This window comes from Capra hircus (assembly GCF_001704415.2).
Source record: "Capra hircus breed San Clemente chromosome X unlocalized genomic scaffold, ASM170441v1, whole genome shotgun sequence".
Taxonomy (NCBI): domain Eukaryota; kingdom Metazoa; phylum Chordata; class Mammalia; order Artiodactyla; family Bovidae; genus Capra; species Capra hircus.
Genome location: NW_017189516.1, coordinates 62,815,144 through 62,836,819, shown reverse-complemented (window position 1 = coordinate 62,836,819; position 21,676 = coordinate 62,815,144).

Sequence of the window (21,676 nt, the reverse complement as noted above, 5' to 3'; positions counted from 1 at the left end):
TTTTTATCTGCCATTTCGCTGAGTCTCCCCTTTCTGTCTGTCCAATTACTTAGGTTCGAAGCTACATCTACACTGTGGCATTTTGGTCTCCATAATTGGAAGAGATTTGTTGTGAGTAGCAATCATAATAATTTAGCTTAGCTTTATGCGATTTTCCTTGTCCGAAAGGCTCAGCGTTCCACAATATTTCCATCAGGTGAAAAACATCTTGACGATAAAAAAACCTGTCTGTTTTCTAGATCTGGGTTTGGTATGCCTTCTCTGGAATGACCTTGGGAATCAGCATTTTAGGCCTTATAAGAGGTATGATCTCTGTTAGAATTAATCAACGAGGGCAGCATGGTGTGAAAGCTGCTATATGTGATAATGTAAAGAAATGACCGTGGCTGTGTTCCGATAAAACTTTATTTATAAAAACAAGGTGCAGGCCACAGTTTGATGACCACTGATCTAGATCCCATCACTTCATGGGAAATAGATGGGGAAACAGTGGAAACAGTGTCAGACTTAATTTTTTGGGGCTCCAAAATCACTGCAGATGGTGACTGCAGCCATGAAATTAAAAGACGCTTACTCCTTGGAAGAAAAGTTATGACCAACCTAGATAGTATATTCAAAAGCAGAGACATTACTTTGCCGACTAAGGTCCATCTAAGCCAAGGCTCATCAGTTTACTGTATTTTTTAGATTCCCCATATAAGTGATACCATACAGCGTGTCTTTGTCTGACTCCCTTCACTTAGCCTGGCTTAGTTTTTCCTGTGGCCATGCATGGATGTGAGAGTTGGACTGTGAAGAAAGCTGAGTGCCAAAGAACTGATGCTTTTGAACTGTGGTGTTGGAGAAGACTCTTGAGAGTCCCTTGGACTGCAAGGAGATCCAGCCAGTCCATTCTGAAGGAGATCAGCTCTGGGTGTTCTTTGGAAGGAATGATGCTAAAGCTGAAACTCCAATACTTTGGCCACCTCATGCGAAGTGTTGACTCATTGGAAAAGACTCTGATGCTGGGAGGGATTGGGGGCAGGAGAAGAAGGGGACGACAGAGTGTGAGATGGCCGGATGGTATCACTGACTTGATGGACGTGAGTCTGAGTGAACTCTGGAAGTTGGTAATGGACAGGGAGGCCTGGCGTGCTGCAATTCATGAGGTTGCAAAGAGTCGGACACGACTGACTGACTGAACTGAACTGAACTGAACTGATCTAGATGTTATTAATTAAGTGCCTGTACATTTGCAGGTATATCTATTTTTGCAAATACCCTTGAGTAAGTCTTACTCGAATAAAAATAATAATAATAAGGGACTTCCCCGGTAGTCCAGTGGCTAAAACTCCATGTTCCCAATGCAGAGGAAAGGGGTTCAATCCCTGCGCAAGGAGCTAGATCCCACATGCAGCAACTAAGAGCACCTAAGATGTGCAACAGCTGAAAAATGTGTATTTTTAATAATTAAAACCAAGAAAACAAGATTAGCGACTGTTGTTGTTGTTGTTCAGTTGCCAAGTAGTCGTGTCCAACTCTTAGAGATGATGTAGACAATATATACAAAAGTCAATATAAGCAAAAGTCACATTGACTTTTAATGAAATCACTAGGGTTAAAAGAAGATGCTTTCCATGGATTTCCACAGCTGTCCTTTCAGATTTTAAACTGTACTGGCACCCTCTTTCACTGGCTTTGTTGCATTAAAATGTTGATCTTTTTTTTTTTAAGTACATACATTTTACAAGGACATCAGTCAGTCATAAAAATGCACAGTGGAAATTAAGACTTAAAGAGAGCGACTAATTGAGAATCTACTGTTATTAAGGGTGAAAACTGGAATTGGACTGCGATCCACGCACAAGCAGTTTCTGAGCCTACCATGAAAATACTATTAGGCTAATTTTCGGATGCATTCTGTGCCAACAACAAGGTAAGATGACCTCCATAATTTCACAGTAAAGGATGGAAGCAAATATAATTCCATAGACAACTGTGATATTAACAAGTGTCCTTAATATGGACAGCGGGACCCCGAATGCCAGGATGGATATGTGGGAAATTCATCACTCATTCGGTTTCCACTTTGGGGAAAATTAAGCAGATATCTGATCTCTGGCAGCTCTGGTCTGACACCCCCATCGACGGCAACGCAATTACCTGCCGTTTCTGTTTGAGAATTATGTGTTCAGAAAGCTAGTTGGCTGGGCTGTGTTTCATCACTTAGCAAGATCCAATACTCAATTCAATGAGCTGAAATTAACTGCCTCTCCCCAGCTGGTGAAAAAGCAAGCTTCCCAGACCATTTCTACAACAGCAAGGCAAATTAATTTATTTGCACACACTCCTGAGAATCTCACAGCCTCGCTACCCACCGAGGGCTTCCATGAACTGGAACCAGATTCTTTTCTCCTCCCTTGACTAGCTTTTAACTTAAAGGAACAATGAAGCTTGAGGGCAAAAGGGGCAGGGGGGAGATTAATCCAAGGAAGAGGTTAAAGCCAGCATCGTCTCAGACATCCTCAGAATTCCCCAGCAATCTGACTTCTGGGTGCGGGAGAAGAGACAGGATACATTACTTGGCTTTTACTGATTTAAGGACTTTTTAAAGGAAACTGTCTGAAGATATTGTACATGCTCTAACGTGTTCCTTAAGAACCCAGGTCTTACAATTGATAAAGGAAACGGCAGATTGACATTTCCTTTCCCACAATCTGAAAACTGAGGAGGCATAAATTACTGGGTTGATGTTTAATCAATGTTTTAAAAAGTCAATGGATGTGGGAACATGTAATTATCGAGTCCCTTCCAACATCCCACCAATGTGCTAAACATAAAGGTGAGTGTGGCTTATTCTGTTGGGCAAGAAGAATGGGGACAATGTTTTGTACACAACCATTAAATTATTATTTTAATTTTACGTATGTTTGATTCACGTCTACAGCAATCTCAGAATGCTGGTGTAGTGATGCACTTTTTAGAGGTGAGAAATGAAGGAGCCACATGGCCATATTGACTGAGTTATGATTCAGAGTCTGACTTGCTTGATTCGAGAAGCCTTGTGATTTGCATGATGTCATGTGGCTTCGAGGTGAAGGGGAACATGTGTGTGTGGCTGTGCAAATAGATGCATGCTCTACAGTGTGCACACTCATGCACGCACACACATACACACGCAGGGAAATGAAGCACAAGATGCACCAGATGGGGTGATATTGCTATCTTAGCTGGCTTTCAGCAACCTGATGGAGGGGAATCAATATAGAAACCAATTTACCCAAATAGCAAGAAATAGAATATGAGGGTTTGGGGGCACTGATAGAATACACGGGGCAGGAGGTAACTCAAAGAATATGGAAGTTTTTCTTGATCGGTATGGTTGGAGCCAAGATCTGTGTTGAGATACAATCAGAGGTTTAAGTCTGCAAGGGGACAAGAATCTGAATTGTCAGCATAAAAGAACTGGGCTTCAGATGAGGACACTATTGGGAGGAATTACCACAATTACACCCGTGAAAGTCTCCTTAAGATCTTCTAAGGGTAGGTTTCAGCCCACAGAAAATTTTACTTTTGTGCAAAATTATTCCTTAATGATGGCATTAGCAGAGAAAGAGCCATTCTTTAACAGCTAAATTTGAGAACTCACAAATAAAGAAAGTTGCACTAATATTATAGAGCAAAGAGGGCTTTGTACTAGTTGATGAAAGCCTTAGCTTAGATGTCCCTGAAGAAAAAATTGCAGCCTAAATATATGAAGGGACTTCCCTGGGCTGGAGGGTGCGGGGGGGCTTCCACTGCAGAGGGGATGGGTTTGATCTCTGATTAGGGACAAAGATCCTGTGTGCCACATGTCATGGCTAAAAAGCAAAATAAAAAGAAGAAAAGAAAGAAAGAAGTGGAAACAACTCCAACATGGAAACGAATTGTGGGAATCACAAGGCTTCTAGAAAGGAGGAGAATGTATTTTCTCCACGAGCAAAACAACAGGCTTCTGCCTCAGGAAAAGATTCCATGCTAGGAAGGTCATTCCATCCTCCAGCAGTTTGCTGTAACTGATGTAGGATGAAGACTTGGGCTTAGAGACCAAAGGCTAACACCGATCTCCTGACTTGGAAAAATAGTGTTCTTGAAAACAGGAGGATGCTGAAACCTGCCTTGCCTATTGCATTCCCGGATGAAGGTGACCTTCAATTAGAAACGCAAAACCCCCTTGCCCGAGTGCCCTCAGAAAATCAAATAATACAGGAAAAAACACCAAACACGTCACAGGCACTGGTGCCAGAAGAAAAGAAATGATTGAACAAGGACTGCTGAGACCACTGTGTTCACCTTTTTCTCGGGAGGAAATCACTGAGGAAAGGAAGACTTAAAATTATGACAGGCTGAAGGCTGTGACACTAGCAATGACCTTTAGAAAGAATACATTTTCTCTTTCCCAGTCTCTTGAATCGCTCGGCCAGCGCTACCTACCTTCCAGGGGAAGCCTTAATATGTGACTTAAATGAATGCCTGAAAATCTCTGAGTCAAACGCTGGCTGTGGAAATAAAAGGTAGGGTGGTAAGTAATTAGGAAAAAGCTATCACACCACACAAATCGTTATAACTTTTAACTCGTAGGAATTTCTCCATTTTAGCATGCATTTATGGACAATGGGAAGCCCGTCTTTTAATTTTTTTTTTTTTTCCAAAGAAGGAAAGAGAGAGCTAAAGATGTTATGCTGGCAACATTACTTGGGTTTACCCTATTTGTCTTACTAATAAAGCTGCAAAATAGATTATCAGCCCAAACGACTTAAAGTCTAAACTTTACCTAACAGTTAAGTTCTCTGATGTTGTCGTTTTCTGAAATAATTTGTTTCATTAAACAGTAGTTGAGGTACAATACCGTGTTAACTTCTACTATACAGCAAAGGGATTCATTTATATATATACATTGCATATGAACATATATATCACTGCAGATGGTGATTGCAGCTGTGAAACTAAAGGATGCTTACCCCTTGGAATGAAAGTTCTCCTCCTAAGTCACGTCAGTCGTGTCCGACTCTGTGCGACCTCACCAACCTAGATAGCATATTGAGAAGCAGAGACATTACTTTGTCAACAAAGGTCCTTCTAGTCAAAGCTATGGTTTTTCCAGTGGTCATGTATGGATGTGTAAGTTGGATTGTGAAGAAAGCTGAGCTTTGAAGAATTGATGCTTTTAAACTGTGATGTTAGAGAGGACTCTTGAGAGTCCCTTGGACTGCAAGGAGATCCAACCAGCCCATCCTAAAGGGATCAGTCCTGGGTGTTCATTGGAAGGACTGATGTTGAAGCTGAAACTCCAATACTTTGGCCACCTCATGCAAAGAGTGGAAAAGACCCTGATGCTGGGAAAGATTGAGGACAGGAAGAGAAGGGGATGACAGAGGATGAGATGCTTGGATGGCATCACCGACTCGATGGACATGAGTTTGAGTAAAGTCCGGGAGTTGGTGATGGACAGGGAGGCCTGGCGTGCTGCGATTCATGGGGTCTCAAAGAGTCGGACACGACTGAGTGACTGAACTGAACTGAACTGAATGTACACACACACTTTTTTCACATTCTTTCCCATTATGTTTTATCCCAGAGAACTGACTATAGTTCCGTGTGCTCTACAGTAGGTCCTTGTTGGTTAACAAACGACAGGATCTTTGTTTGCAATCAGAGATCGAACCCATCCCCTCTGCAGTGGAAGGCCCCCGCGCTTAACCTCTGGACCACCAGAGGTTAGCCTCTGCTAATCCAAAACCCCCAGTCTAGCCCTCTTCCACACATGTCCTGCTGGTCAACCACAAGCCTGTTCTCTAACTGTGGGTCTGTTTTTGTTCTTCATGTAAGCTCATCTGTGTCGTGTTTTGGATTCCACATAGAAGTGATATGATATTTCTCTTTCTGTGTTTGACTTTCTGATCTCTAATTTCTAATTGTCATCAATCAGGTTTCTAATTGTCATCTAATTGTCGTTCAACATGGCCCATCCACATTGCTGCAAATGGCATTGTTTCACTCTTTTTCTTTTTCACAGCTTTTTCATAGGTACACATCTTCTTCATCCATTCGTCTGTCGACGAATACGAAGGTTGCATGCTCGTATCGGCTACTGTGAGTAACACTGCTATGAACAAACGGGTGCATACTCTTTTTGAATTACAGTTTTCTTTGGATATATGTCCTGGAGTGGGACCACTGCATACCAGTAACAGCCAAGTGCCAAGTGCCAAGCATAACTAAGAACTGAAATGTGGGCTGTTATATATATGTATGGATATACATAAATATATATTATTTAGATACGTATGGTACGTATCGTATATATATGCTAATTTGTGATACCTGGAAATTTTCAATTTTAGATACTATTGTATCCATTTTAAACGTCGTAGATGTGATCATGGTATTGCAATTACTTGGAAGAAGGTCTTTGTTCTTAGGAGACGTACAACAAAGTTTGTGGGTGTTTACGCTCAGTCGCTCAGTCATGTCTGACTCTTTGCAACCCCATGGACTACAGCCTGCCAGGCTCTTCTGTCCATGGGATTCTCCAAGCAAGAATACTGGAGTGGATTGCCATTTCCTCCTCCAGGGGAATCTTCCCACCCCAGGGATCAAACCCATGTCTCCTGTGTCTCTTGTACCAGCAGTTGGGTTCCTTACCACTGGGAAGTCCCACCAAAAATGTTTATCAGTAAAATGTCATTGCTTGTAAATGATTCAGAAGAATCCATATGTGTTTACACACATTTATTACGGGCTTTCTCTGGTGGCTCAGTCAGTAAAGAATCTGCCTGCAGTGCAGGAGACCCAGGTTCAATCTCTGGGTTGGAAACATCCCCTGGAGGAGGAAATGGCAACCCACTCCAGTATTCTTGCCTGGAGAATCCCATGGACAGAGGAGTCTGCCAGGCTACAGTCCATGGGGTTGCAAAGAGTCGCACATGACTGAGAGAGTAAACCACATATACAATATAATATATAATGTAATATGTAATATAGTATAATATGCTATATATAATGTTATATATACTGTCATATATTATATTATATATAATATTGTTATAAAGATATATAATGTACATACATGAGTTATAGATGTTTATATGTGTATTAAAGATATAACATACATGTACAAAAATGAGTTATAGATTTTTATATGTATATTATATAAGGATGTATAAGAGTTGTGTAAGCAAGAATGGTAGAAAGCAAATGTGAGAAAATGATAAATATTAGTCACAAGGAAGGGTATACAGGAGATCATTGTGTCATCGTTACAACTTTTCTGAATTTTCAAAGTTTTTCAAAACAAAAACGTGGGGGAGGGGGAGGACGGCAGCTCTGACACTCATGGACCAAAGTGTAAGTAAAAGTTAATGAGGACTTTCTGTAGCAGCTGCTCTCTGCACTCTGTACTCTGGTTACACCATATGCCCCATATATTTCAATGCAACGGCAATTCTTTGCAGAGGTAGCGACTCATTATGTTTCTGTCTCAATGATTTTTCTTTTTTCTTTTTTTTTTTTTTTTTGCCTCTGATGCAGCTTTCAGTCTGGGAAACAGGCACATTTATTCCGAAGTGACGCCTGTGAATGTGGTCGGAAATCAAAATGGGTTTTGATTACTTTGCTGACAAAGGTTCATCTAGTGAAAGCTATGGTTCTTCCAGTAGTCATGTATGGAGGTGAGAGTTGGACCATAAATAAAGCTGAGACCCAGAGAACTGATGCTTTTGAACTGTGGTGTTGGAGGAGACTCTTAAGAGTTCCTTGGACAGCAAGGAGATCCAACCAGTCAGTCCTAAAAGAAATCAGTCCTGAATATTCATTGGAAGGACTGATGCTGAAGCTGAAGCTCCAATGCTTTGGCCACCCCATGTGAAGAGCTGACTCACTGGAAAAGAAAGGGTATGCTGATGCTGGGAAAGATTGAAGGCAGGAGGAGAAGGGGACGACAGAGGATGAGATGGTTGGATGGCATCACAGACTCAATGGACATGAGTTTGAGCAAGCTCCGGGAGTTGGTGATGGACAGGGAGGCCTGGCGTGCTGCAGTTCATGGGGTCACAAAGAGCCAGACACAACTGAGCGACTGAACTGAACGGAACTGGACGGACCTAGAGTCTGTGATATGTGCTTAGTCGCTCAGTCATGTCTGACTCTGTGACCCTGTGGACTGTAGCCCCTCCAGGCTCCTTTGTCCATGAGGATTCTCCAGGCAGGAATCCTGGAGTGGGTGGCCATGTCCTCCTCCAGGGGATGTTCCCAACCCACAGATTGAACCAAGGTCTCCCCACTGCAGGTGGATTCTTTACTGTCTGAGCCACCAGGGAAGCCCATGAATACCGGAGTGGGTAGTCTATCCTTCTCCAGGGCATTTTCCTAACCCTGGAATCGAACCGGGGTCTCCTGCACTGCAGGCAGATTCTTTACCAGCTGAGCTACCAGGGAAGCCCCACAGTCTGTCATGCAGCATGAAGTAAGTCAGAAAGAGAAAACCAAGTATTGTATATTAATGCATCCATGTGGAATCTTCTTCCAGTTGTATTGAGATATGCTTGACTGTGTAAGTTTAAGGTGTGTGGCATAATGGTTTGACTCACACACATCAAGAAATGATTATTGTAAGTTTAGTGAACATCATTCATCGTATATAGACAGAAAGTTAGACAAATGGAAATTCTTTTCCTTTGTGATGAAAGCTCTTCAGATTAACTCCCTTATCAAATTTCATATACAACAAACAACAGTGTTAATTATATTTACCATGCTATACATTATACCTATAGCCCTTGTTTATCTTTTAACTGGAATTTGTACCTTTAAAGCAATTAAACTGATTGCTTTGGGTACCCCATATGTTGTCTTTTGAAAACAACTTATAGCAAAGAAACTCCCAAAAATAGTAGGCTAATGACAGCAAACACTGATAAATAACACTTGCATTCATGGGTTGGGTCCATTTTTTTAAAATAGTTGAATTAAGTGAACCATCATGCATTTCTGTAGAATTACATTTGTATGAATGTAGGTACTTATGTTCCCTGTGATAAAAGTGTCAAGCAATTTCCTAGACATTGCTAAGAAGTGGGATATTCATGAAGTGAAGGGAGGTGAAACTGAATACAAGCAAACAGTGATTCATTTGATGTAGAATAAATGTGTGATCTTCAGTGGGTACATTTGGGTGGATGATGAGATTTTAAAGAGAAAATAAGTACATGGAAGCTATTTGGGCAATTGGCAGGCCATCCTAAGATTTCTGCAGAAAAATTCCCTTTAGGGTGATAATACCATTTTCATAATCATTAATTAGTTACTTTTCTAAGCACAGTTTTCCCATAATCATCAATAATTCCTCTACCCTCGAACCTGAAGACTTAACTTTTCATGTGCCTCCTGGCCATCTGTACGTCTTCTTTAGAGAAATGTCTATTTATGCCTTGTGCTGAATTTTTGATGGGGTTGTAACACCAACTAAACTCCAATAAAAATTTTTCATAAAAAACAGACTTAGCTTTTAGTTTTTTGAAATCAGAATACAAGTATGGTGGGATTAGCAAATGCAAACGATCGTGTGTAGGATGGATTAACAATGAAGCCTTACTGTGTAACACAAGGAGCTATTCTCAATATCCTGCGATAAACCATAATGGGAAACAAGCTGAAGAAGAATGTACATGTATGAATAACTGAACCATTTTGCTGTATAACAGAAATGAATACAACACTTCACTTCAATTAAAAAAAAACAAACCACGTACTGCAGAAAATAACACACCATTGTAAATCAACTATATCCCAATAAAAATTATTTGAAAAAAATACTTTTCTAATTAAAAAAAAGGAAACTTTCAAATATTACATAAATTTTTTTTAATTTTAATTTTTACTTTATTTTACTTTACAATACTGTGTTGGTTTTGCCATACATTGACATGAATCCACCACGGATGTACATGCGATCCCAAACATGAACTCCCCTCCCACCTCCCTCCCCACAACATCCCTCTGGGTCCTCCCCGTGCACCAGCCCCAAGCATGCTGTATCCTGCATTGGACATAGACTGGCGATTCGATTCTTACATGGTAGTATACAAGTTTCAATGCCATTCTCCCAAATCATCCCACCCTCTCCCTCTCCCTCTGAGTCCAAAAGTCCGCTATACACATCTGTGTCTTTTTTGCTGTCTTGCATACAGGGTCATCATCGCCATCTTTCTAAATTCCATATATATGTGTTAGTATACTGTATTGGTGTATTTCTTTCTGGCTTACTTCACTCTGTATAATCAGCTCCAGTTTCATCCATCTCATCAGAACTGATTCAAATGTATTCTTTTTAACGGCTGAGTACAGGGCCTTCAAATTATTTATGTAATATAATCATAAATATTTTGAAGGCCCTGGCTGTGTTTTCATATCAATAAATTACTTTTATGTTATATATCAATATATATTTCTATAACAGTAAATTACTATTATTATTTAAAAAAAACAGAAGTGCAAAATATAGCCACACTCTTCCTCAAATCTAACTGATGTTTTATGTTTTTCTTTGTTCACCTCTACGCTCATAAATATCTATGAAGCAGACACAATATATTTTATTAACTTTCTCCTTCTGTCCTATTTTACATCACCCAGTCTGACTCCAGTATGCAACACTCTCCAAGTTCTATTCTTGGTATCTGGTTCTAACCGCCCATATGCAGAGAGCCCTCTTCCCACTATGGCTGTGAAGTTGCCTTCCTTGAGCAAGGTCTCACGGACCCGTGTTAAGAGTTCATAAATAGACAACTGACTCGGAAATCTCCGTGGCTTTTGTATCATCTGCCTACTCTGGGTTTTCCTGAGACTGAAGGGGACACCATGGCAGAAAAGCCAGGCATAGCAGATTCACAGCAGCAGGGAGAAACTTCTACCAAACAAATACGTGGTCAGAGATGCGTAGGTAGATGTCCACTGGCTGATGAATGGATAAACAGCATGGTGCATACGTGCAATGGAATATTATTTGCCCATAAAAAGGGACAAAGGACTGGGATTTCCCTGGTGGTCCCATCGTTAACAAGACTTCTTCCAGTGCAGGAGATGTGGGTTTGATCCCTGGTTGGGGAGCTAAGATCACACGTGTCACGAAGCAACTATGCCCAAGTGCGCCAATTACCGAGGGCTTGTTTTCTGGAGTCCCCACGCCACAGCCAGAAAGAAGTCCATGCTCAGCAACCAAAGATATCGCTTGCAGCAAGGAAGACCCCCAAGGGCTGCAACTGAGACCACACATGGCCAAAGAAATTAATCTTTAAAAAGCACTGAAGTACTGGCTTATGCTATGGACAGGGATGGACTTTGAAAACATCATTCTAGGTGAAGGAACTCAACCATAAAAGAACAGTATTGTAGGACGACACGCACGTGAAATGTTTAGAACAGGCAAATACTTGTAGACGTAAGGAGTTGATTAGTAGTTGCCAAGAGTTGGGGTGCATGGGGAAGACTTGGCGAGGAACAAAGGGAGATAAAAAAAAAACGTTAATTGATGGCAAGAGTTCGTGGTGTGTTCAGTGGTTCAGAATCCACCTGCCCACGTGGAGGGCACAGGTTCCCTCTCGGGTCTGGGAAGATTCCCACACGCTGCAGAGCAAATAAACCCGTGAGCCACAACTATTGAGCCAACATGTAGCAATTACCCAAGCACGCATATCTAAAGCTTATGCTCTGCAACAAGAGAGGCCACCACAATGAAAAGCGTGTGCATTTCAACTAGACAGTAGCTCCCGGCTCCCCGCAACTGAAGAAACCTATGAGCAGCAATGAAGACCCAGCACAATCAAATATAAATAAATTAAAAAAAAATTTTTTTTATGGCGTCAGTGGTTACGACTCGGAAAATATTCTAGAAGCCTTGAGACTGTATACTTTGCATTGGTGAATTGCATGACTTGTGGATTTTATCTCAGGAAATTTCTACTGTAAAAAGCTTACCGAAGGCAGCCTCTGAGATAACGCAAGTGGAACACTGCAAGTAGAAATTGGAGATGTTGTTCCATCTATTTTTGTTGTTTTTCCAGCAGTCGGTGACTTACTAACACCTGCACGGCACACACCTGCAAGGCTTATGAAAGAAGTTTATGGTGAGGCATAAAGGTCCGCTGCTCTGCAGGGTCTCAGGTTAAACCATGCTCTAACTGCTATGACAAGCAGAGCTGAACACTCGCTGTTACGGTCTTGGAATAAACTGTTCACAGGCGCACCGGAGCACTCCTTCCCTGGGAAACCTGCCTGACACCGACGGAGTGTGACTTCCTCGGTTTTTCTCAGGCTGCAAAACGAATCCACTTCACATGCTCAATATGTAAAGCAGGACATATGCTATTTTGTCCGGGCCTTTATTTTTCAGTTTAAATCTCCAAGGGTGGTTTAAGAAAATCAGTCAGTGAAAAGTGATTTTGTGGGGGAGACAGATGTGGAAATTAGCAGGCTGAACAGGAAGTGACAGGTGCAGTCTTATTCCGATGTTGGTTTCCACAAATTCGAATTCAAATGCTCTCAGGACTGTGGAAATACCTTCCTAAAAACAGAGATCTTCGGAAGGTGTTGGAAGAACGCTGTTGCAATCGGCACATTCCCCATTAACATCATTTTGACTTCCATTTCTTTAAAAATTACTCCGTTGCAGGTATGCTGACCTGATTTTTAATATATTTTCAATAAATATGTTGTTTATTATTTAACACATTAACAATTATATTTATTCATGCTTAATAAATATTTTAATATTTAATCTTTTTAAATAAAAATATTTATGTTTTAACAAATATTTAAGAAATAGATTAATATTTTAAATATATAGCTCTCTCTACACCTTATATGGTCCAAAGATCCAATCATAAGACATGAAATAAAATATATATACACATTATTCATGCGTGTTTGTATATTATCAGTTCAGTTCAGTTCAGTTCATTCGCTCAGTCGCATCTGACTCTTTGTGACCCCATGAACCGCAGCACACCAGACCTCCCTGTCCACCACCAACTTGATGCCATGCAACCATCTCATCCTCTGTCGTCCCCCTCTCCTCCTGCCCTCAATCTTTCTGAGCATCAGGGTCTTTTCAAATGAGTCAGCTCTTTATGTCAGGTGGCCAAAGGACTGGAGCTTCAGTATCAGTCCTTCCAGTGAATATTCAGGGCTGATTTCCTTTAGGATGGACTGGTTGGATCTCCTTGCAGTCCAAGGGACTCAAGAGTCTTCTCCAACACCACAGTTCAAAAGCATCAATTCTTAGGCGGTCAGCTTTCTATATACGTGTGTATATATTTTCTTACTTCACCTCTGGGGAGTGGACCGTTTGACCACGAAGCATATGACAGAAAATTCTATAAAATATGATTTTTTTTTTTGCTTTCAGTAATTGCGCTGTTCATTTGAGCTGTAGAATTTTGCTACAGAAAATTGGATTTACACGCATAGAATCCAAATAAGCCCAGCAATCATGGTTAATTTGACTACCAAGAATTATACACCCCCTCAATCTCTCTCTCTTTCCACATACACAAACACACACACCTTCTTCGTGTGTAATTTTTTTTATTGGTCAGAGTTTTTCAACATCTCCGAATTTTGCCTTCTCTCTGCAGATAACTTGAAGGAGGGCATCTCCCACATCTGAGTTTCCTTCTTCCCAGCCCTACTGTCTCTTTCATCCCTTTGGCTGTCTCCTCTGATTTCTTAGGCTATAATACAACAGACTCCTAAATGGTTCTGATTCAGTCCTGCCTGGCATAGCCCACCGTACCTTCCACAAACACACAAAGAAACTCTCCCAAAATGTGCATTTCCATGGAATCACTGATTACCTAGAAGACCTCCTTCACTTTCTCATTCTTTATCTCCAGGGAACCCCCAACACCACCACCCCGATCCTGCTCCATGTATAATTCCAGCTTTCTGAATCCCCACTGCCTTGCCTGCAGAATATTAATTTTTCTTGAGGTTTTTTTTTTTTTCCCCTGGCTCCAACGTATTTTCCCTGGAAGTAGTGTTGCTTCTATTTCTGATGGGGAGTTAGAGGAAAAAAAAAATTCATCTCAATGCAAAACTTGACTTTGAGCTGTTTTAGAAAGATTTTCCCATCATGCCTCTGTTCCCTTCTACAGACAACTCCACCTGTATGGCTAGCACGTCCATTAGATATTGGCTATATGGGGTTTTATGGGTTCTCTGGTGGCTCAGTGGTAAAGACTCCACCCGCCAAGGCAGGAGATGTGGGTTTGATCCCTGCACTGGGAAGGTTCCACTGGAGAAGGATATGGCAACCCACTCCAGTATTCTTGCCTGGGAAATCCCAAGGACAGAGGAGCCTGGAAGATTACGGTCCATGGGGTCACAAAGAGCCAAACACAACTCAGTGACCAAACAAAACCACAACAGCAACAAGTGCTGTTTTAAAGGTTAGTTGCTTCCATGACTTTTCACGAAGGTGAATTTATGCTGTGGTCCATGTGAAAGATCCATGACCAGTGACGGTTTCCTCATATTCTTTTTCACCCTTTTGTTCACGCACAGAGTATACACAGCACCCATATTCATCAATGATGTGAGGGAACTCTGTGTACTCACAGAGCTGATTCCATGGAAATGTTGAAAAACTGTGGCTGCTTGCCATGAAAGAATACGGCAACTATGTACACAACACTAACATCACATTCGTGGAAGTCTAACTCCTCTGAAATTCAAAACAAGGTCAAGCATCAAAACACTGTACCTACATGACATTGTTTTTTTCGGCGTTGTGCTGATACGTGAAACCACTTTCATTCAATACAGGAGATGTGGGGTCCATCCCTGGGTCAGGAAGATCTCCTGGAGGAGGAAACGGCAACCCACTCCAGTCTTCTTGCCTGGAGAATCCCATGGACAGAGTAGCCTGGCGGGCTACAGTCCATGGAGTGCCAAAGAATCGGACATGATTCGGTGACTAATACACACACACGCACACTCAATTATTGTGTTGGGTAGCCAGTGGTTTCATAACCAACCAAAAGTTTAACACATTTCTTTAGAGGTAAACAATTCCACAGATAACAAGGGCAGAAAAATACAATTAGACTCAAATATATATGGTATGTTAAAGGGCTAAGTCTCTGCCTAAGTTGCAGCTAATTTGCTGTGAGAAATATAAAGACATAGTCACAACCCCAAGAACAAAGGACACTGCCACTGGAGGCTCAGACATTTAAGAGCTGCAGAGATTTACAACACACGTGACCACAAAGGCTGTGCGGGTAAATCAGGTTTTGGAAATTCTCCCTGCAGTCACCACAGGGCGTTTCAAGCCAGGCCCTTGAAGCAAGGAGTATTTTACCCTGAAGAGGTGCTAAGCACTGCACAAAAGCACCCTAAGTGCCTTCACAATTGCTCTGTATACTGGCCTTTGCTCACCTTTATACCTGCTTAAAGCATAAGAAAACTCTTGAGAGTCCCGCGGACTGCAAGGAGATCGAACCAGACCATCCTAAAGAAAATCAACCCTGCATATTCACTGGAAGGACTGATGCTGAGGCTGAAGCTACAATACTTTGGCCACCTGCTGGGAAGACTCGTCTCGCTGGAAAAGACCCTGATGCTGGGAAACATTGTGGGCATGAGGAGAAGTGGACTACAGAGGATGAGATGGCTGGATGGCATCACCGACTCGATGGCCATGACTTTGGGCAAACTCCGGGACATAGTGAAGGGCAGAAGAGACTGGGGTGCTGCAGTCCATGGGGTCACAGAGTCAGACACGACTTCATGACGGCAACAGCAATGACAAAGGATGAGAAGGAAACATCTGTGATTGTGGCCCCAAAGTATTCAGGAGCTGGTCTACTAATTAGTTTCAGGGCTTCATAAACTGTGGGTACCGGGTATGACAATTCAGTTCAGTTCAGTTCAGTTCAGTTCAGTCGCTCAGTCGTGTCCGGCTCTTTGCGATCCCATGAATTGCAGCACTCCAGGCCTCCCTGTCCATCACCAGCTCCCGGAGTTCACTCAGACTCACGCTCATCGAGTCGGTGATGCCATCCAGCCATCTCATCCTGGGTCGTCCCCTTCTCCTCCTGCCCCCAATCCCTCCCAGCATCAGAGTCTTTTCCAATGAGTCAACTCTTCACATGAGGTGGCCAAAGTACTGGAGTTTCAGCTTCAGCATCATTCCTTCCAAAGAAATCCCAGGGCTGATCTCCTTCAGAATGGACTGGTTGGATCTCCTTGCAGTCCAAGGGACTCTCAAGAGTCTTCTCCAACACCGCAGTTCAAAAGCATCAATTCTTCGGCGCTTAGCCTTCTTCACAGTCCAACTCTCACGTCCATATATGACCACAGGAAAAACCCATAGCCTCGACTAGACAGACCTTAGTTGGCAAAATAATGTCTCTGCTTTTGAATATGCTAGTATGATAATTAATGAATGATAAAGATTATATAGGTGTATGTCAATTTTCTGTCAATGTTTTAAGAAATAACCACAAACTTAGCAGCTTGTATCAAGCCCGATTCCTATTTTAAAATTGTACTGAAGTATAGTTGATTTGTAATTCCACATTAATTTCTGCTTCAGTTCAGTCACTCAGTCATGTCCAACTCTTTGTGACCCCATGGACTGCAGCACACCAGGCTTCCCTGTCTATCACCAGCTCCCAGAGTTTGCTCAAATTCATGTCCACTGAGTCGGTGATACCATCCAACCATTTCATCCTCTGTTGTCCCCTTCTCCTCCTGCCCCCAATCTTTCCCAGCATCAGGGTTTACTCAAAAAAGTCAGCTCTTTGCATCAGGTGGCTAAAGGATTGGAGTTTCAGCTTCAGCATCAGTCCTTCCAAAGAACACCCAGGACTGATCTCCTTTGGGATGGGCTGGTTGGATCTCCTTGCAGTCCAAGGGATTCTCAAGAGTCTTCTCTAACACCACGGTTCAAAAGCATCAGTTCTTCAGTGCTCAGCTTTATGGTCCAACTCTCACCTCCATACACGACTACTGGAAAAACCATATATATGTGTGTGTGTGTGTGTATACACATATATATTATATATATATATTCTTTTTTATATCTTTTCCTTTATGGTTTATCACAGGATATTGAATATAGTTCCCTGCTATACAGCAGGACTTTGTTGTTTATCCATCCTATATATCACAGTTCGCACCTGCTAATCCCAAATTTCCAGTCCATCCCTCCCCCACATCTCCTCCGCCTTAGAAACCACAAGTCTCTTCTCCACATTTGTGAGTCTGTTTCTGTTTCCCAGATATATTCATTTATGTCATATTTTAGATTAGGCCGATGAGTGATGTCGTATGATACTTGCCTTTGTCTGCCTGACTTACATTACTCAACATGATCATCTCCTAGGTCCATCCACGTAGCTGCAAATGGCATTATTTCATTCTTGTTTATGGCCGAGCAATATCCCACTGTGCCGACGTACCCCGTCTGGTTCATGCATTCCTCTGTCAGTGGACAGCTACGTTGTTTCCCTCTCTTGTAAGCCCCGTTGCGTATTTCATAGTTCTGTATACAGCGCTTGCTGGTTCAACCGAGTTCTCTGCCCTGGGTCCCCCATGGATGAAATCAAGGTGGTAGTCAGACGGGCCTCTTACCTGCAGGTTCTGGACATAAATTGGTTTTCAAGCTCTGTAAAGGTGCTGGCAAAATGCATGTCCTGTGTAGAGCTGCGGTCCCCTTTCCATCACTTACTATCAATGAACAATTGTTCTAAGAATCTGGAGTCACCCCCCCTAGATTCCTTGGCTCATAACCCACTTCCTCCTTGTCCAAAGCAGCACAGCTGACCTACTGTGTTTCATGCTTCAAATCTCCCTGCCTTTTTTTTTTTTTTTTCCCTGCAACATTTTTCTGAACACAGCCAAGAGCAGGTCTCACCAGGCTGTGAGCTCACTCAGACAAGGCGGGGTAATCTCTGCATCCTGAGGTCCATGCCTCACTGCCATCTATAAATCCACCCCTCTGTCATTTCGTCATTGAATCAGCTTGGCAGAGCTGCCACTCCAAAGTATTCCATGTGGAGTGGCTTGAAGGATAGAAATGGGTGGTCTCACAGTCCTGGAGGCTGGAAGCCCAAGATTAAGGCCTCGCTCCTGGGTGTGTCAATGGCCGTCTGCTCCCTGCGTCTCCATGTGGCTGTCCCTCTGTGCGTGTTTGTGACCTGGTCTCCTCTTCTTATAAGGACACCCGTCCTATGGGATCAGGGCCCACCCTAGAGACATCATCTCATCTTCAATTCCCTCTTTAAAGATGTTTGCATCAAAACACAGTCATATTCTGAGGTCCTGGGGTTTAGAACTTCAAGATGTGATTCTGGGTGAGGACAGAGTTCCGTCTCTAACAGCCCTGTGATGGAACACATCCGGAGGCTCCAAGGATCACGATGTGGACATTGGCGGGGGTGGGGGCCTTCCTTAGCCTCGCAGAGAGCTGAACGCTTGAAAACTAGCAAACAGTTGGGTATGCAGTGAGAAATGAAACCCAAGTGTTCTTGACACGGTTCTGAAACAATACAAGTTTTCACAGATGGCTTCAGCAGACTCAGGAAGGCTTCTTCTTGGAGTTCACCATCAAGGAGGTCCTGGACCTCCTAATGGGAGGTCACTCTGTGATTGATGCAGGCCAGTGTGCCAATCTGGGGCTTCCCAGGCAGCTCAGCCTGCTATTGCAGGAGATACAGGAGACGTGGGTTCGATCCCTGGGTCAGGAAGATCCTCTGGAGGAAGACATGGCAACCCACTGCAATATTCTTTCTGGAGAATCCCATGGACAGAGGAACCTGACGGGCTACTGTACACGGAATTGCAAAGAATGAAGACACAATTGTGCACACACCCTACGTGCCAGTCCAACTCTGGCTCGTAATGAAACCATCCCTGAATATCCCTTGGATATTTTGAGATATGTAAAAACCACTCTTGTGTTCTTCTGTTTAGTTTTAAATAGTCTAACTTTCACATTATTTTTCAGGTTGATATCAGCCAGTAAAGAGATTCCCGTGCCCAATAGAACAGTACTAGCTACATGGGACAATTTTAACTAAAATCAGGATTAGCTACAATTAAAGCTTAACATTCGGTTCCCTGGAGGTACCCGCCGCCGTTCAAGCCCTCCAGGGCACACGTGGAGCATGGAGATGGAGAACTTCTCTACCCTCACAGACAGTCCGGCTGAATGGCCCTCGTCTAGACAATAATATTATGATTTTTTCACGATGCGATTCCCTCAAGATTATCCAACCTGATTAAGGGCATTACAAACTGCATGTTGATTTCTTGTTAAGGCGATATTTATGATGATTAATTTCTATGAAGAGATAATTACCTACTAAATACAGGATGAAAGACCATGAACAGCACCATTTATACTGAAGATGTCAACCAACAAGGAAATGTAATTGCTGGAGATAGATCCGTCTGCTTCATGCATTTGGTTCCATGACCCGACAGATTTCCAAAAATGCCCTGCCAGTTTTCATCATTAAGGATGGATTATGCCCCCTAGAGACTCCCAAACTCTTGGTTTCCAGTTGATTGTGTTCAGACCTGATCTTCCTTTAAAACAAAGTCGAGCAAGAGTTTTCAAGCTGTAGAAATCACTTACCAATACAGACATAGTCAGTGCTTTTGCTAAGAAGGAAAAAACTTCCCCTCAGAGCTCATTAGTGCAGCCTGGGTGTTTACTGTTTACTGGGTGGCCAAGACAATCCTAAAGAAATCAACCCAGAAAATTCATTAGAAGGAGTGATGTTGCAGCTGAAGCTCCAACACATTGTCTAGCTGATGCAAAGAGCTGACTCACTGGAAAAGACCCTGATGCTGGGAAAGACTGAGGCCAGAAGAAGAAGGGGGCAACAGAGAGTGAGATGGTTGGATGGCATCACCGGCATTATGAACATGAGTTTGAGTAAACTCTGGGAATTGGTGATGGACAGCGAAGCCTGGCATGTGCAGTCCATGAGGTTGCAAAGAGTCGGACATGACTGAGTGACTGAAAAACAGATGGCCAAGAGCTGCAAAGCACCATAAAAATCCTTCGTTCTTATTTACATAAGGCTACCTGTAAATGCTTAAGTGCATTCTGTTTGAAGCCACGTACCCAAAGAGGTTTTAGAACAATCTTTAAAGATAGACCGCTCTTTGAAACAAAGGACCTTTTTGTCCAAGTCCTCATGGTACACTGTGAATTCCTTATGGATGCTCAGAAACTAGAATTACTTGAGAAGAGACACACAGTGGAGTTCAGAGGGAGAGCCTGCTTGTACCGAGCTATGCCATGTTGGCAGCCCACGGTCCGATAAATACCTGTGTACCTGGATGTTTGTGAACTCATCGCTGGTATTTATAAAGCATGGTGACCACGCGCTGCAGCTACAGAGCCGATACGCCTAAAGCTCACGCTCCAAAGCAAGACAAGACACTGAAACAAAAAGCCCTACACTGCAAATAGGGAAAACCCAAGCCCAGCAATGAAGACCAAGAGCAAAGTCAAAAAAAGACAATTGTTGTTAATATCATTTAAATGATGATGACAATCACTGTGATAATGCTGACAAGTTCTTGATGCCTGATAGATACACAACTTCTTGCATGATGGAGTAGATATAAGGATATCTTCATCTTCCAAGTTCATGAAGTGAAAGGGAGACAGAGGTGGTCCATGGATGCCTCGAGCTGTTGAGTTAAGAAGCCTTTACACAACGCTGCTGGTTCGTTAACAGTGGTTCACAGTAAACTGCATGATTTGGGGGCAAATATCCCCAGGACTCAGGCACGAAGAATGTGCCTGGCAATGCAGGAGCCCTAGGAGGAAGGGTTCGATCCCTGGATGGAGAAGATCTCCTGGAGAAGGAAATGGCAACCCACTCCAGTATTCTTGCCTGGGAGATCCCAGGGACAGAGGAGCCTGGTGGGCTACACAGTCCATGGGGTCGTGGGCCTGCTATAAACTAGTTAATTTTTTGAACCACTCATTAGCGCTAATAAATATTAACTACTAGAAAGCTGTTGGATCCATGTGTCTGCACCTTGATGAGAGGCACAGGACAGGCCTCCGAATTTGGTTGTCGGCCCAGAGAGATGGTCTTGAAAGCATCGGACCGTGTGATAACTCATCTGGCAAAGATGTGAATATTTCCTCCATTTGTGAGAAACAGGATTGGCGGAGAAACTTGAGGCTGAAACTTGAATAGAGCTGGGCATCAGAGAATCGAGGCTTTCCCAAGGGAGTGTCTTGTCTGGGACTGAAACGATGGGTCTGTCTGCACAGCGACCTCTTTGATGTGTGTGGACCACGGTCATCCTCTCTAGTGTCAGAGGTCCCGAGGCTGCCATCACAAGTGACCTCAAGAGGAAGGTGAGTGCAGGGCTGGCTCCTTCTGGAGCCGCTAAGGGAGGACCTGGAGCATGTATCTCCCCCAGCTTCCAGCGGTCACTGTCAGTGATCGATGTCCCTTGGCTTGTATCAGTATGTGCATCACTCCAATCTCATCCCTGTCATACTCCTTGGCCTCGTTCCATCTGTGTCTCTGTATCCAGATCTCCCTCTGATTTCTCCTATGAAGATGCTCTTCACTGACCTAAGTGTCAGTCACTCAGTCGTCTCTGACTCTTTACAACC